The following is a 15,547-nucleotide window of genomic DNA, read 5'->3' on the forward strand; positions in this document are numbered from 1 at the left end:
AGTGCTTCAGGATCTCTTGCACTTACATGTGCAGCAGAGTACTGTAATGGAAGCATGCTGGGTCCATAACCCAGAGGTAGGCAGATTGAAACTATCCTTTGCTATATGCATTTTTTTTTTGTTCATTAAAGTAATCCAAAACTGGGATTGATATTTTAGCTTTTATTTTTACTTAAAGTACAATAACTTTTACCATTTTAATTTGTTTTAGTGCAAATGGCATATCAGCAGTCAGCACTAACTGGTGACATGCCATTTGTACAAGTAAGCAATGTGTGACTAATATATAAACATGCTTTATTAAATAACATCTCAAACTATCATACCCAGGATTCAAACCTATAACCTGTTGAATTCTAATCAAACACCCTACCCATGGAGCTACTTGATCCTGCATCTTTTCTAACCTCCAAAAACAGATTCAGTTGCATTTTCCAGCGTGTTTTGTTTGCGCCTTTGCAAATGTCTTACATCGACAAACTTATTTAGTACTATTTTGCAAATAGGGTTACATTGTCGCAACATTGTGTTCCCTAATTGCTTGATTTTTTAAATGCAACAATTGATAAAGACACCTGATAATTGCTCTGTGGAGTCTTATTTTGTGTTTTGTGTTTAGTCTTTAGATCTGAATTTGAATGTACTTGTGAACTAACTTAATTTCCTACTTCTAAATTCATTCCTAAATTCACTACTTACATGAATCCTGTAGTTGGGCATTTTGGGACTTCGATTGTGGGCATTGTTTTGTGTCCAGACCAGCAGCAGGTGGTGTGCATTTGCTGGAAAGGCATCGAAGACCTCCGATATGCTGCATCTCCTGATGTGTGTCTCCCTCAAGTGGCTGTCAGCAAATGCCTGCTAGACACCCCATTCCAAGCTGATTGTGACATCATGGAACATGCATCATAGAACAGGCATGCTAAAACATTGGTCTTCAACCTGCGACCCTCCAGCTGCTGTGGAACTACACATCCCAGCATGCCCTGCCTCAGTTTTAGCATACCTTAATAGCAAAACTGTGGCAGGGCATGCTGGGATGTGTAGTTTCACAGCAGCTGGAGGGCCACAGGATGAAGACCCATGTGCTAGAGCCAAGCCGCAGGTACATTGAATGCTAGCAAGCTGAATATTTAAATCCTTTTTGTTCCGCAGCATTCCAATGCGGAAGATTCCATGGAACCAGAGATCCTTCCATTGAGAAGGACATGCTGCCTGGATGACTACACTGTGCAAATTAAATCACGGAGCCAGTTGGCTTGTGGGTGGCTCTGGTGACTGGGTGGTTGGGTGGGTGGTGTGTCGGAAGTGGAGCGCATGCAAATGATTGTGTATCATCCAGCTAGTGAGAGAGAAAACTCATGCAGGAGTGTGCCTGCTTGTCAGTGGGTTATGCACCTTGCCAGACGTTAAATCTACATAGAGCAGCTGGAGGGGACAAGAGCAGGTTTGCAAAATATAGATAGAAGAGCATATATGCTGGCGCATTCTCCATGATTGTGTCAGCTTATGTTTTGGTGCACTGCACTTTCCTCCACTAAGTTTTAGCCATTTTTGTTAAGCTCAAGTGTAGTTGCTTCTCGGCCTTTTGGCTGTGATCTTGTATCGTGGTTGAAGGGTCTGCTGGAGGGAGGGATTGTTTTCTTCATTGGCGAAAAACCAAAGATATTCCAGGATGGAAGGCTTGGGAACACTATCTGTTTTTCAGTTGTGGAAGAGCACAGAGGTCGGATTGGACTACATTCTATAGTAAAGGATATCTTTCTATTTATTGACCCTCCCCTTATATGTGTCTGTGTTACAATAAAGCTTCGGTTTTGTGAATCCCTCACCCTCTTACACTCCACACCCATAGCCTTATTAACTGTTGTATTATTGTATAGTTTAAATGTATAGTGCAGTTCATGATTTATAGTGTAGACTGGCCTGTGCTGTAGTTCTTGAACTGTACTATACCGTCAGCATTTGTATTGTGTTTTGGCTGTGCTGCAACACTGTATTTATGTGTGCAATGTTTATGTATGTTTTTTTTTATGTCAATAAAGACTGCTTTTTCAAGCCAATATCTGAAAACAATCAATGTTTATCTTTGATGGCAATAAAAGTGGTATGATATTTGATGCTTTTGAAATCCAATATCTGATATGTCCCCTATCTGGGAACCATATATTAAATGGCTTTTCAGAAAAGGGAGATGGGAGAAGAGCTTTCAGTACTTGTAGGACCGATGCACATAAAGAAGCAAAAAAACATACATAAACATTACACACATAAGTACCGCGTTGCGGCACAGCCAAAACACAATAGAAATGCTGATGGTATAGTACAGTTCAAGAACTACAGCACAGGCCAGCCTACACTATAAATCATGAACTGCACTATACATTTAAACTGTACAATAATACAACAGTTAATAAGGCTATGGGTGTGGAGTGTAAGAGGGTGAGGGAATCACAAGCCCGAAGCTTTATTGAAAGACTGACACATATAAAGGGAGGATTAATAAATAGAAAGACATCCTTTACTATAGAATGTAGTCCAATCCGGTCTTTCAACTCTTCCACAATTGAAAAACGGATAGTGTTCCCAAGCCTTCCATCCTGGAATATCTTTGGTCTTTCGCCAATGAAGAAAGCAATCCCTCCCTCCAGCAGACCCTTCAACCACAATACAAGATCACAGCCAAAAGGCCGAGAAGCAACTACACTTGAGCTTAACAAAAATGGCTAAAACTTAGTGGAGGAAAGTGCAGTGCACCAAAACATAAGCTGACACAATCATGGAGAATGCGCCAGCATATATGCTCTTCTATCTATATTTTGCAAACATGCTCTTGTCCCCTCCAGCTGCTCTATGTAGATTTAACGTCTGGCAAGGTGCATAACCCACTGACAAGCAGGCACACTCCTGCATGAGTTTTCACTCTCACTAGCTGAATGATACACAATCATTTGCATGTGCTCCACCTCCGACACACCACCCACCCAACCACCCAGTCACCAGAGCCACCCACAAACCAACTGGCTCCGTGATTTAATTTGCACAGTGTAGTCATCCAGGCAGCATGTCCTTCTCAATGGAAGGATCTCTGGTTCCATGGAATCTTCCGCATTGGAATGCTGCGGAACAAAAAGGATTTAAATATTCAGCTTGCTAGCATTCAATGTACCTGCGGCTTGGCTCTAGCACATGGGTCTTCATCCTGTGGCCCTCCAGCTGCTGTGAAACTACACATCCCAGCACGCCCTGCCACAGTTTTGCTATAAGGTATGCTAAAACTGAGGCAGGGCATGCTGGGATGTGTAATTCTACAGCAGCTGGAGGGTCGCAGGTTGAAGACCCATGTTTTAGCATGCCTGTTCTATGATGCATGTTCCGTGATGTCACAATCAGCTTGGAATGGGGTGTCTAGCTGGCATTTGCTGACAGCCACTTGAGGGAGACACACATCAGGAGATGCAGCATATCGGAGGTCTTCGATGCCTTTCCAGCAAATGCACACCACCTGCTGCTGGTCTGGACACAAAACAATGCCCACAATCGAAGTCCCAAAATGCCCAACTACAGGATTCATGTAAGTAGTGAATTTAGGAATGAATTTAGAAGTAGGAAATTAAGTTAGTTCACAAGTACATTCAAATTCAGATCTAAAGTCTAGGTAGGCCTCACGTCCTGGCAGCCGCCAGCATTTAAAAATGCCTTGATTAGAGGTACGGAATTAAATGTAGATAAGAAGTAGACACAAAATAAGACTCCGCAGAGCAGTTATCAGGTGTTTTTATCAATTGTTGCATTTAAAAAATCAAGCAATTAGGGAACACAATGTTGCAACAATGTAACCCTATTTGCAAAATAGTACTAAATAAGTTTGTCGATGTAAGACATTTGCAAAGGCGCATCCAAAACACGCTGGAAAATGCAACTGAATCTGTTTTTGGAGGCTAGAATAGGAAATGTGCATCGGTCCTACAAGTACTGAAAGCTCTTCTCCCATCTCCCTTTTCTGAAAAGCCATTTAATATATGGTTCCCAGATAGGGGACATATCAGATATTGCCTTTCAAAAGCAGCAAATATCATACCACTTCTATTGCCATCAAAGATAAACATTGATTGTTTTCAGATATTGGATTGAAAAAGCAGTCTTTATTGACATAAAGAAGCAAAAAAACATATATAAACATTACACACATAAGTACTGTGTTGCAGCACAGCCAAATCACAATACAAATGCTGTCGGTATAGTACAGTTCAAGAACTACAGTACAGGTCAGCCTACACTATAAATCATGAACTGCACTATACATTTAAACAATACAATAGTTAATAAGGCTATGGGTGTGGAGTGTAAGAGGGTGACGGAATCACAAGCCCAAAGCTTTATTGAAAGACAGACACATATAAAGGGAGGATTAATAAATACAAAGATACCCTTTACTATAGAATGTAGTCCAATCCGGTCTTTCAACTTTTCCACAACTGAAAAACGGATAGTGTTCCCAAGCCTTCCATCCTGGAATATCTTCAGTCTCTCGCCAATGAAGAAAACAATCCCTCCAGCAGACTCTTCAACCACAATACAATATCACAGCCAAAAGAGCGAGAAGCAACTACACTTGCGTTTAAACAAAATGGCTAAAACTTAGTGGAGGAAAGTGCAGTGCACCAAAACATAAGCTGACACAATCATGGAGAATGCGCCAGCATATATGCTCTTCTGTCTATATTTTCCAAACCTGCTCTTGTCCCCTCCAGTTGCTCCATGTAGATTTGACGTCTGGCAAGGTGCATAACTCACTGACAAACAGGCACACTCCTGCATGAGTTTTCTCTCTCACTAGCTGGATGATACACATTCATTTGCATGTGCTCCACCTCCGACACACCGCCCACCCAACCACCCAGTCACCAGAGCCACCCACAAGCCAACTGGCTCCGTGATTTAATTTGCACAGTGCAGTCATCCAGGCAGCATGTCCTTCTCAATGGAATAATCTCTGGTTCCATGGAATCTTCCGCATTGGAATGCTGCGGAACAAAAAGGATTTAAACATTCAGCTTGCTAGCATTCAATGTACCTGCGGTTTGGTTCTAGCACATGGGTCTTCATCCTGTGGCCCTCCAGCTGCTGTGAAACTACACATCCCAGCATGCCCTGCCACAGTTTTGCTATTAAGGTATGCTAAAACTGAGGCAGGGCATGCTGGGATATGTAGTTCCACAGCAGCTGGAGGGTCGCAGGTTGAAGACCCATGTTCTAGCATGCCTGTTCTATGATGCATGTTCCGTGATGTCACAATCAGCTTGGAATGGGGTGTCTAGCATGCATATGCTGACAGCCACTTGAGGCAGACACACATCAGGAGATGCAGCATATCGGAGGTCTTCGATGCCTTTCCAGCAAATGCACACCACCAGCTGCTGGTCTGGACACAAAACAATGCCCACAATTGAAGGCTCAAAATGCCCAACTACAGGATTAATGTAAGTAGTGAATTTAGGAATGAATTTAGAAGTAGGAAATTAAGTTAGTTCACAAGTACATTCAAATTCAGATCTAAAGACTAGGTAGGCCTCACGTCCTGGCAGCACCCAGCATTTAAAAATGCCTTGATTATAGGTAGGGAATTAAATGTAGATAAGAAGTAGACACAAAAGAAAACTCCACAGAGCAATTATCAGGTGTCTTTATCAATTTTTGCATTTAAAAAATCAAGCAATTAGGGAACACAATGTTGCGACAATGTAACCCTATTTGCAAAATAGTACTAAATAAGTTTGTCGATGTAAGACATTTGCAAAGGCGCAAACAAAACACGCTGGAAAATGCAACTGAATCTGTTATTGGAGGTTAGAATAGATGCAGGATCAAGTAGCTCAATGGGTAGGGTGTTTGATTAGAATTTAACAGGTTATAGGTTTGAATCCTGGGTATGATAGTTTGAGGTGTTATTTAATAAAGTATGTTTATATATTAGTCACACATGGCTTACTTGTACAAATGGCATGTCACCAGTTAGTGCTGACTGCTGATATGCCATTTACACAAACATGCCATGTGTGACTGTATATGCATTTAAGGAGGGCACCCCTGCAATACCACAAACCATTGAGTGTCAAGTATACTAGATATATCTTCATATCTCATGTGCTTTCTCTGAGACCAATCTTGTTATGCCCCTTCCCCACAAGGCATGCGCCTTTTGTCCATATTGCAAAAATGGGGGGGAGGGCATATAATTCTCTGTCACAGGGCACCAAAAAGTCTAGTTATGGCTCTGGTATGCATTATGTAATCTGGCAGACCATCTCTCCAACACTGGCTGGTTGGAATAGAAATCCGGTTATCTATGTGAGCAAATGACCATCAACGATTTACTCTCAAACACTAAAAAATGGACAAAAATGGTCCCCTAAACAAATTGGTTAAATTTTGGGTTTAACCAATTTGTGTAATGACCATTTTTGACCACTTTTCTAGTGTTTGGGAGCAAATGGTTAATTGACATTTGCTCCTATACATTACCAGATTTTCATTCCATCCATCCAGACTGGATAGATAGCCTGACAGATAATTGTGTAGTGTACGCCCAGGATAACTGTTAGTCATGCTTTATTTTATGGCGGCACATAAATGGGTGGACAGATCCAGGGCAAGCACTGCCCACTCATGCATAGTTGTCAACTGATGTGAAGTTCCAGGGGGCAATCTCAGTTATAAAGAGAAGTATCTGGAAATTGTCCCTAGTTAAAAAAAAAAAAAAATTTTTTATCAACTCCATTTATTTAGTATGATATCCCAGGTGATAGGATGCCGGCAGTCAGAACAACATACTTTATTAAATAACACATCTCAAACTACCATACCCAGGATTCAAACCTATAACCTGTTGAATTCTAATCAAACACCCTACCTATTGAGCTATTTGATCCTGCATAAAAATTGTGAACATTATATGAAGCTATTGGTACTTTGCAAAAAAAAAGAATCAGCATTACAACGCAGCAGATCCATGCAGTTTGCAGCCACACACTACATGTATCTGCTCAGCCACAATGCTGATTATTTCTTCACAAAGTACAAGGTGAGCTCCAAACAGAATTCTCTAGCTTAGAATTATACCTTTCTTTGCCAAACCTAGAAGTCGGGCCCCCCACCCTGGGATCCCCCAGAGGGAGGCCTGCACCGTCATGCGGCAGGCTTGTCCGTTTTGGAAGCAGGCTGATGGGCAGCCCAGGATTGCTTCAGTCTGGGCTTGGCAGGTCTGGAAACATGAGCTTGCTTTGGGTATGCCTGACCTTGGGTACGCTTTACCTGGAGGATGAAAGGGCCAAGAAAAGTACTTTTAGCCTTCTGCGTGGTAGGAGTCATACTAGGTAGGCAAGCTGTTTTAGCAGTAGCCAGATCAGCTACAATCTTATTGAGGTCTTCTCCAAAAGGAGATTCAACTGAGGCAGCACAAGGGAACTCTCATCTGGGGACAACAACTGCAGGGAGAACACATATTTTCAGATGAACATGGTAGGGCAGAAGGCTGCCTAATACTGAAGCACCCCCAAACAACAAATCAAATGCAACTTACTTGACAGAGATGTGCCTGAGCAACGGCCCTCCCCAGCCCTATCCCAAATCATACTTATTTTGCATAGGAGATACCATGGTCATGAAGATTGTTCTCCCAGGGTGAGGTTCATTCATTGCATTCTGGGTATGCTGACCCCTGTGATTTCCCCAAATGTGGGAAACTCGACTGCATTATTTGTGGTAGTGGGGGACTGTGTTTGTGCTTTCCTCTGGTCAGCTCTGGTAAAAGTCAGATTTCTTTGTCTCAGATCTTCCTCTAGCCTTGTTCTTCTTTCGAGAGTTCCCTTGTGCTGCCTCAGTTGGATCTCCTTCACTTGACAGGGGGGTGCCCGAGCAGCGACCCTCCCCAGCTCTAGCCCAACTCCTACTTACCTGCCAGGTGAGATACTATGATCATGAAGGTGCTTCTCCCAGGGCAAGGCTCACCCATTGCACTCTGGGTGTGCTGCCCCTGCGATTTCCCCAAATGTGGGAAACTTGACTGCATAATTTGAGTTTTCCCTGGTCGGCTCTCATGTAATTCAGATCTCTTTGTCTCAGGTCTCTCTCCAGCCTAGTTTGCTGTCTGGTTCCACTTCTTTTTTCTTGAGCCCCTCCTTTCTATACCCTTGTGCACTATCCTGACTTCTCCTCCCGTCTGCTTACTTTGTGCCTCCCAATGCACAATGCAAACTACGGGTAGTGCTGCAGGGCCCACACCCTTTTACTTGCTTTACAGAGCAGCTCTGGAGCTGTTACAGTGCCCAGCTGCAGCAAGAAATCAGCTTGAATGCTTCAGGGGCTGGGGAATGGCCAACATGAGCCCCACACCGAAGGAGGGTGGGGGTGCTTAATGCGAACTAGGGGTCATCCAAGCACCACAAAAGGCCTCCATGCCCTGCACGCTCCTTTTCTCTTTTCATATGCAGACGAGGGTTGAAGCCAACTTTGACCCACTGCTTGGATGACATCACCATATTCAAATCCATCTGCTGCAGGCCATCCCCCAGGAATGCTTGCACTAGTTGTTGCATTTGGTTTGTTGTTTGGGGGTGCTTCAGTATTAGGCAGCCTTCTGCCACCCCATGTTCATCTGAAAATATGTGTTCTCCCTGCAGTTGTTGTCCCCAGATGAGAGTTCCCTTGTGCTGCCTCAGTTGAATCTCCTTTACTTGACAGAGATGTGCCTGAGCAGCGGCCCTCCCCAGCCCTATCCCAAATCATACTTATTTTGCATAGGAGATACTATTGTCATGAAGATTGTTCTCCCAGGGTGAGGTTCATTCATTGCATTCTGGGTATGCTGACCCCTGTGATTTCCCCAAATGTGGGAAACTCGACTGCATTATTTGTGGTAGTGGTGGACTGTGTTTGTGCTTTCCTCTGGTCAGCTCTGGTAAAAGTCAGATTTCTTTGTCTCAGATCTTCCTCTAGCCTTGTTCTTCTTTTGAGAGTTCCCTTGTGCTGCCTCAGTTGGATCTCCTTCACTTGAAAGGTAGTGCCCGAGCAGCGACCCTCCCCAGCTCTAGCCCAACTCCTACTAACCTGCCAGGTGAGATACTATGATCATGAAGGTGCTTCTCCCAGGGCAAGGCTCACCCATTGCACTCTGGGAGTGCTGTCCCTTGCGATTTCCCCAAATGTGGGAAACTTGACTGCATAATTTGTGTTTCCCCTGGACGGCTCTCGTATAATTCAGATCTCTTTGTCTCAGGTCTCTCTACAGCCTAGTATGCTGTCTGTTTCCACTTCTCTTTTCTTGAGCCCCTCCCTTCTATAACCTTGTGAACTATCCTGACTTCTCCTCCCGTCTGCTTACTTTGTGCCTTCCAATGCACAATGCAAACTACAGGTAGTGCTGCAGGGCCCACACCCTTTTACTTGCCTTACAGAGCAGCTCTGGAGCTGTTACAGTACCCAGCTGCTGCAAGAAATCAGCTTGAATGCTTCAGGGGCTGGGGCATGGCCAACATGAGCCCCACACCGAAGGAGGGTGGGGGTGTTTAATGCGAACTAGGGGTCATCCAAGCGTCGCAAAAGGCCGCCATGCCCTGCATATCCCTTTTCTCTTTTCATAAGCAGACGAGGGTTGAAGCCAACTTTGACCCACTGCTTGGATGACATCACTTGCTGCCTTTCCAATGAAGCAAGTTTAATTTAGTAATAGGTGAAAAACCATCCCTACAAAGGTGTTAATCAGATACTTGGCTTTGTGGACACTTTTCAGAGAACAAATTTGTTAGCATAAAAATAAAGCCAGAAAATGAAGAGCTGTTTAATCACTCAATTGGATTTTTCTGCAAGCGTATTTCTTTTTCTCTGCAACCCACTGCTAAGTTGTGCTTCCTAGCTGTTCTTTTATAAAATCACTTAATCAAATCTAACTCTGATTACATCAGAGAAGGCCAGGTACCCTACACCATAAGAGGGGGTTTGAAATTTTGACTTGTCTACTTAAAGATCACCAAAATCTGATAACAAGGTAAATTACGTCCCTGGGTAGGATTGAACCACCAACCTTTTGGTTAATAACCGAACACGCTAACTGATTGCGCCACAGAGACACATTGCGAAAGTATATACTGACAAAGGCTAATAAGCATTCATCTAGAACGTTTCCTAGAAAAACTTTAAAAAGTCAATAATCTGGAGAGTTTTTGTAAGATGTTTCTTCCATCAACCAATGAAGAAACACATTGGTACTTTCCCATGATGAGTGAGTGCTTCAGGATCTCTTGCACTTACATGTGCAGCAGAGTACTGCAATGGAAGCATGCTGGGCCCATAACCCAGAGGTAGGCAGATTGAAACTATCCTCTGCTATATGCATTTTTTTTTGTTAATTAAAGTAATCCAAAACTGGGATTGATATTTTTGCTCTTTTATTTTTACTTAAAGTACAATAACTTTTATTATTTTAATTTGTTTTAATAGTATATTGACAGTATTGTTTTCTTTCAAAAATCCACTTAATTTTCTTTACCCTATTATTCAAATGGTAATTGACAAAAACAAACTACATTGTCACCAGAAGAGCAATACAAAATGTACAAGTGATATATTAAAATCATCTTTCCAGCTTGAATTTCAATGATGCATTGGGGCAACGATTTTGTGAGAAACCTCTTCACCCTTAAATAAAGATTTTCTTAATTCCTTACCTGTGTGCTAATTAGATATCACCTTGTTTTCACATTAAACAGACTTCCACATGAGAAAGCAGCAAGGATGCAGTGGCGTTAATGTTTCCTGGTGTCAACCTGTATTATTTCAGTAGATATTGAAATGAGGATGCATCTTGCTGCCTTTCCAATGAAGCATGTTTAATTTAGTAATAGGTGAAAAACCATCCCTACAAAGGTGTTAATCAGATACTTGGCTTTGTGGACTCTTTTCAGAGAACAAATTTGTTAGCATAAAAATAAAGCCAGAAAATGAAGAGCTGTTTAATCACTCAATTGGATTTTTCTGCCAGCATATTTCTTTTTCTCTGCAACCCACTGCTAAATTGTGCTTCCTAGCTGTTTTTTTTTTATAAAATCACTTAATCAAATCTAACTCTGATTACATCAGAGTAGGCCAGGTACCATACACCATAAGAGAGGGTTTGAAATTTTGACTTGTCTACTTAAATATCACCAAAATCTGATCACAAGGTCAATTACGTCCCTGGGTGGGATTGAACCACCAACTTTTTGGTTAATAGCCGTACACACTAACTGATTGCGCTACAGCGACACTTTGCAAAAGTACATACTGACAAAGGCTAATAAGCATTCATCTAGAACGTTTCCTAGAAAAACTTTAAATAGTCAATAATCTGGAGAGTTTTTGTAAGATGTTTCTTCCATCAACCAATGAAGAAACACATTGGTACTTTCCCATGATGAGTGAGTGCTTCAGGATCTCTTGCACTTACATGTGCAGCAGAGTACTGTAATGGAAGCATGCTGGGTCCATAACCCAGAGGTAGGCAGATTGAAATTATCCTCTGCTATATGCATTTTTTTTTGTTAATTAAAGTAATCCAAAACTGGAATTGATATTTTTGCTCTTTTTATTTTACTTAAAGTACAATAACTTTTACCTTTTTAATTTGTTTTAATAGTATATAGACAGTATTGTTTTCTTTCAAAAATCCACTTAATTTTCTTTACCCGATTATTAAAATGGTAATTGACAAAAACAAACTACATTGTCACCAGAAGAGCAATACAAAATGTACAAGTGATATATTAAAATCATCTTTCCAGCTTGAATTTCAATGATGCATTGGGGCAACGATTTTGTGAGAAACATCTTACCATTAAATAAAGAATTTCTTAATTCCTTACCTGTGTGCTAATTAGATATCACCTTGTTTTCACATTAAACAGACTTCCACATGAGAAAGCAGCAAGGATGCAGTGGCGTTAATGTTTCCTGGTGTCAACCTGTATTATTTCAGTAGATCTTGAAATGAGGATGCATCTTGCTGCCTTTCCAATGAAGCATTTTTAATTTAGTAATAGGTGAAAAACCATCCCTACAAAGGTGTTAATCAGATACTTGTCTTTGTGGACTCTTTTCAGAGAACAAATTTGTTAGCATAAAAATAAAGTCAGAAAATGAAGAGCTGTTTAATCACTCAATTGGATTTTTCTGCCAGCATATTTCTTTTTATCTGCAACCCACTGCTAAATTGTGCTTCCTAGCTGTTTTTTTTATAAAATCACTTAATCAAATCTAACTCTGATTACATCAGAGTAGGCCAGGTACCCTACACCATAAGAGAGGGTTTGAAATTTTGACTTGTCTACTTAAATATCACCAAAATCTGATCACAAGGTCAATTACGTCCCTGGGTGGGATTGAACCACCAACTTTTTGGTTAATAGCCGTACACACTAACTGATTGCGCTACAGCGACACTTTGCAAAAGTACATACTGACAAAGGCTAATAAGCATTCATCTAGAACGTTTCCTAGAAAAACTTTAAATAGTCAATAATCTGGAGAGTTTTTGTAAGATGTTTCTTCCATCAACCAATGAAGAAACACATTGGTACTTTCCCATGATGAGTGAGTGCTTCAGGATCTCTTGCACTTACATGTGCAGCAGAGTACTGTAATGGAAGCATGCTGGGTCCATAACCCAGAGGTAGGCAGATTGAAATTATCCTCTGCTATATGCATTTTTTTTTGTTAATTAAAGTAATCCAAAACTGGGATTGATATTTTTGCTCTTTTTATTTTACTTAAAGTACAATAACTTTTACCTTTTTAATTTGTTTTAATAGTATATAGACAGTATTGTTTTCTTTCAAAAATCCACTTAATTTTCTTTACCCGATTATTAAAATGGTAATTGACAAAAACAAACTACATTGTCACCAGAAGAGCAATACAAAATGTACAAGTGATATATTAAAATCATCTTTCCAGCTTGAATTTCAATGATGCATTGGGGCAACGATTTTGTGAGAAACATCTTACCCTTAAATAAAGATTTTCTTAATTCCTTACCTGTGTGCTAATTAGATATCACCTTGTTTTCACATTAAACAGACTTCCACATGAGAAAGCAGCAAGGATGCAGTGGCGTTAATGTTTCCTGGTGTCAACCTGTATTATTTCAGTAGATATTGAAATGAGGATGCATCTTGCTGCCTTTCCAATGAAGCAAGTTTAATTTAGTAATAGGTGAAAAACCATCCCTACAAAGATGTTAATCCGATACTTGGCTTTGTGGACACTTTTCAGAGAACAAATTAGTTAGCATAAAAATAAAGCCAGAAAATGAAGAGCTGTTTAATCACTCAATTGGATTTTTCTGCCAGCATATTTCATTTTCTCTGCAACCCACTGCTAAATTGTGCTTCCTAGCTGTTTTTTTTTTATAAAATCACTTAATCAAATCTAACTCTGATTACATCAGAGTAGGCCAGGTACCATACACCATAAGAGAGGGTTTGAAATTTTGACTTGTCTACTTAAATATCACCAAAATCTGATCACAAGGTCAATTACGTCCCTGGGTGGGATTGAACCACCAACTTTTTGGTTAATAGCCGTACACACTAACTGATTGCGCTACAGCGACACTTTGCAAAAGTACATACTGACAAAGGCTAATAAGCATTCATCTAGAACGTTTCCTAGAAAAACTTTAAATAGTCAATAATCTGGAGAGTTTTTGTAAGATGTTTCTTCCATCAACCAATGAAGAAACACATTGGTACTTTCCCATGATGAGTGAGTGCTTCAGGATCTCTTGCACTTACATGTGCAGCAGAGTACTGTAATGGAAGCATGCTGGGTCCATAACCCAGAGGTAGGCAGATTGAAATTATCCTCTGCTATATGCATTTTTTTTTGTTAATTAAAGTAATCCAAAACTGGAATTGATATTTTTGCTCTTTTTATTTTACTTAAAGTACAATAACTTTTACCTTTTTAATTTGTTTTAATAGTATATAGACAGTATTGTTTTCTTTCAAAAATCCACTTAATTTTCTTTACCCGATTATTAAAATGGTAATTGACAAAAACAAACTACATTGTCACCAGAAGAGCAATACAAAATGTACAAGTGATATATTAAAATCATCTTTCCAGCTTGAATTTCAATGATGCATTGGGGCAACGATTTTGTGAGAAACATCTTACCATTAAATAAAGAATTTCTTAATTCCTTACCTGTGTGCTAATTAGATATCACCTTGTTTTCACATTAAACAGACTTCCACATGAGAAAGCAGCAAGGATGCAGTGGCGTTAATGTTTCCTGGTGTCAACCTGTATTATTTCAGTAGATCTTGAAATGAGGATGCATCTTGCTGCCTTTCCAATGAAGCATTTTTAATTTAGTAATAGGTGAAAAACCATCCCTACAAAGGTGTTAATCAGATACTTGTCTTTGTGGACTCTTTTCAGAGAACAAATTTGTTAGCATAAAAATAAAGTCAGAAAATGAAGAGCTGTTTAATCACTCAATTGGATTTTTCTGCCAGCATATTTCTTTTTATCTGCAACCCACTGCTAAATTGTGCTTCCTAGCTGTTTTTTTTATAAAATCACTTAATCAAATCTAACTCTGATTACATCAGAGTAGGCCAGGTACCCTACACCATAAGAGAGGGTTTGAAATTTTGACTTGTCTACTTAAATATCACCAAAATCTGATCACAAGGTCAATTACGTCCCTGGGTGGGATTGAACCACCAACTTTTTGGTTAATAGCCGTACACACTAACTGATTGCGCTACAGCGACACTTTGCAAAAGTACATACTGACAAAGGCTAATAAGCATTCATCTAGAACGTTTCCTAGAAAAACTTTAAATAGTCAATAATCTGGAGAGTTTTTGTAAGATGTTTCTTCCATCAACCAATGAAGAAACACATTGGTACTTTCCCATGATGAGTGAGTGCTTCAGGATCTCTTGCACTTACATGTGCAGCAGAGTACTGTAATGGAAGCATGCTGGGTCCATAACCCAGAGGTAGGCAGATTGAAATTATCCTCTGCTATATGCATTTTTTTTTGTTAATTAAAGTAATCCAAAACTGGGATTGATATTTTTGCTCTTTTTATTTTACTTAAAGTACAATAACTTTTACCTTTTTAATTTGTTTTAATAGTATATAGACAGTATTGTTTTCTTTCAAAAATCCACTTAATTTTCTTTACCCGATTATTAAAATGGTAATTGACAAAAACAAACTACATTGTCACCAGAAGAGCAATACAAAATGTACAAGTGATATATTAAAATCATCTTTCCAGCTTGAATTTCAATGATGCATTGGGGCAACGATTTTGTGAGAAACATCTTACCCTTAAATAAAGATTTTCTTAATTCCTTACCTGTGTGCTAATTAGATATCACCTTGTTTTCACATTAAACAGACTTCCACATGAGAAAGCAGCAAGGATGCAGTGGCGTTAATGTTTCCTGGTGTCAACCTGTATTATTTCAGTAGATATTGAAATGAGGATGCA

At 40.1% G+C, this 15,547-nt stretch overlaps 4 non-coding genes across 4 annotated transcripts; all 4 read left to right on the forward strand.

Moving 5' to 3' along the window:
• Positions 1-7,632: 7,632 nt before the first annotated feature.
• LOC135042459 (U1 spliceosomal RNA) lies at positions 7,633-7,796 on the forward strand. The gene has a single exon (XR_010235580.1). It is a non-coding gene; the product is annotated as a U1 spliceosomal RNA (small nuclear RNA).
• A 152-nt stretch (positions 7,797-7,948) lies between these two features.
• Positions 7,949-8,111, forward strand: LOC135042461 (U1 spliceosomal RNA). Its single transcript, XR_010235582.1, has one exon. It is a non-coding gene; the product is annotated as a U1 spliceosomal RNA (small nuclear RNA).
• A 674-nt stretch (positions 8,112-8,785) lies between these two features.
• LOC135042577 (U1 spliceosomal RNA) lies at positions 8,786-8,949 on the forward strand. The gene has a single exon (XR_010235680.1). It is a non-coding gene; the product is annotated as a U1 spliceosomal RNA (small nuclear RNA).
• Positions 8,950-9,100: 151 nt separating this feature from the next.
• Positions 9,101-9,264, forward strand: LOC135042462 (U1 spliceosomal RNA). The gene has a single exon (XR_010235583.1). It is a non-coding gene; the product is annotated as a U1 spliceosomal RNA (small nuclear RNA).
• The last annotated feature ends 6,283 nt before the right edge of the window (positions 9,265-15,547 follow it).

The sequence above is a fragment of the Pseudophryne corroboree genome, unplaced genomic scaffold (genome assembly GCF_028390025.1).
Source record: "Pseudophryne corroboree isolate aPseCor3 unplaced genomic scaffold, aPseCor3.hap2 scaffold_829, whole genome shotgun sequence".
NCBI lineage: Eukaryota > Metazoa > Chordata > Amphibia > Anura > Myobatrachidae > Pseudophryne > Pseudophryne corroboree.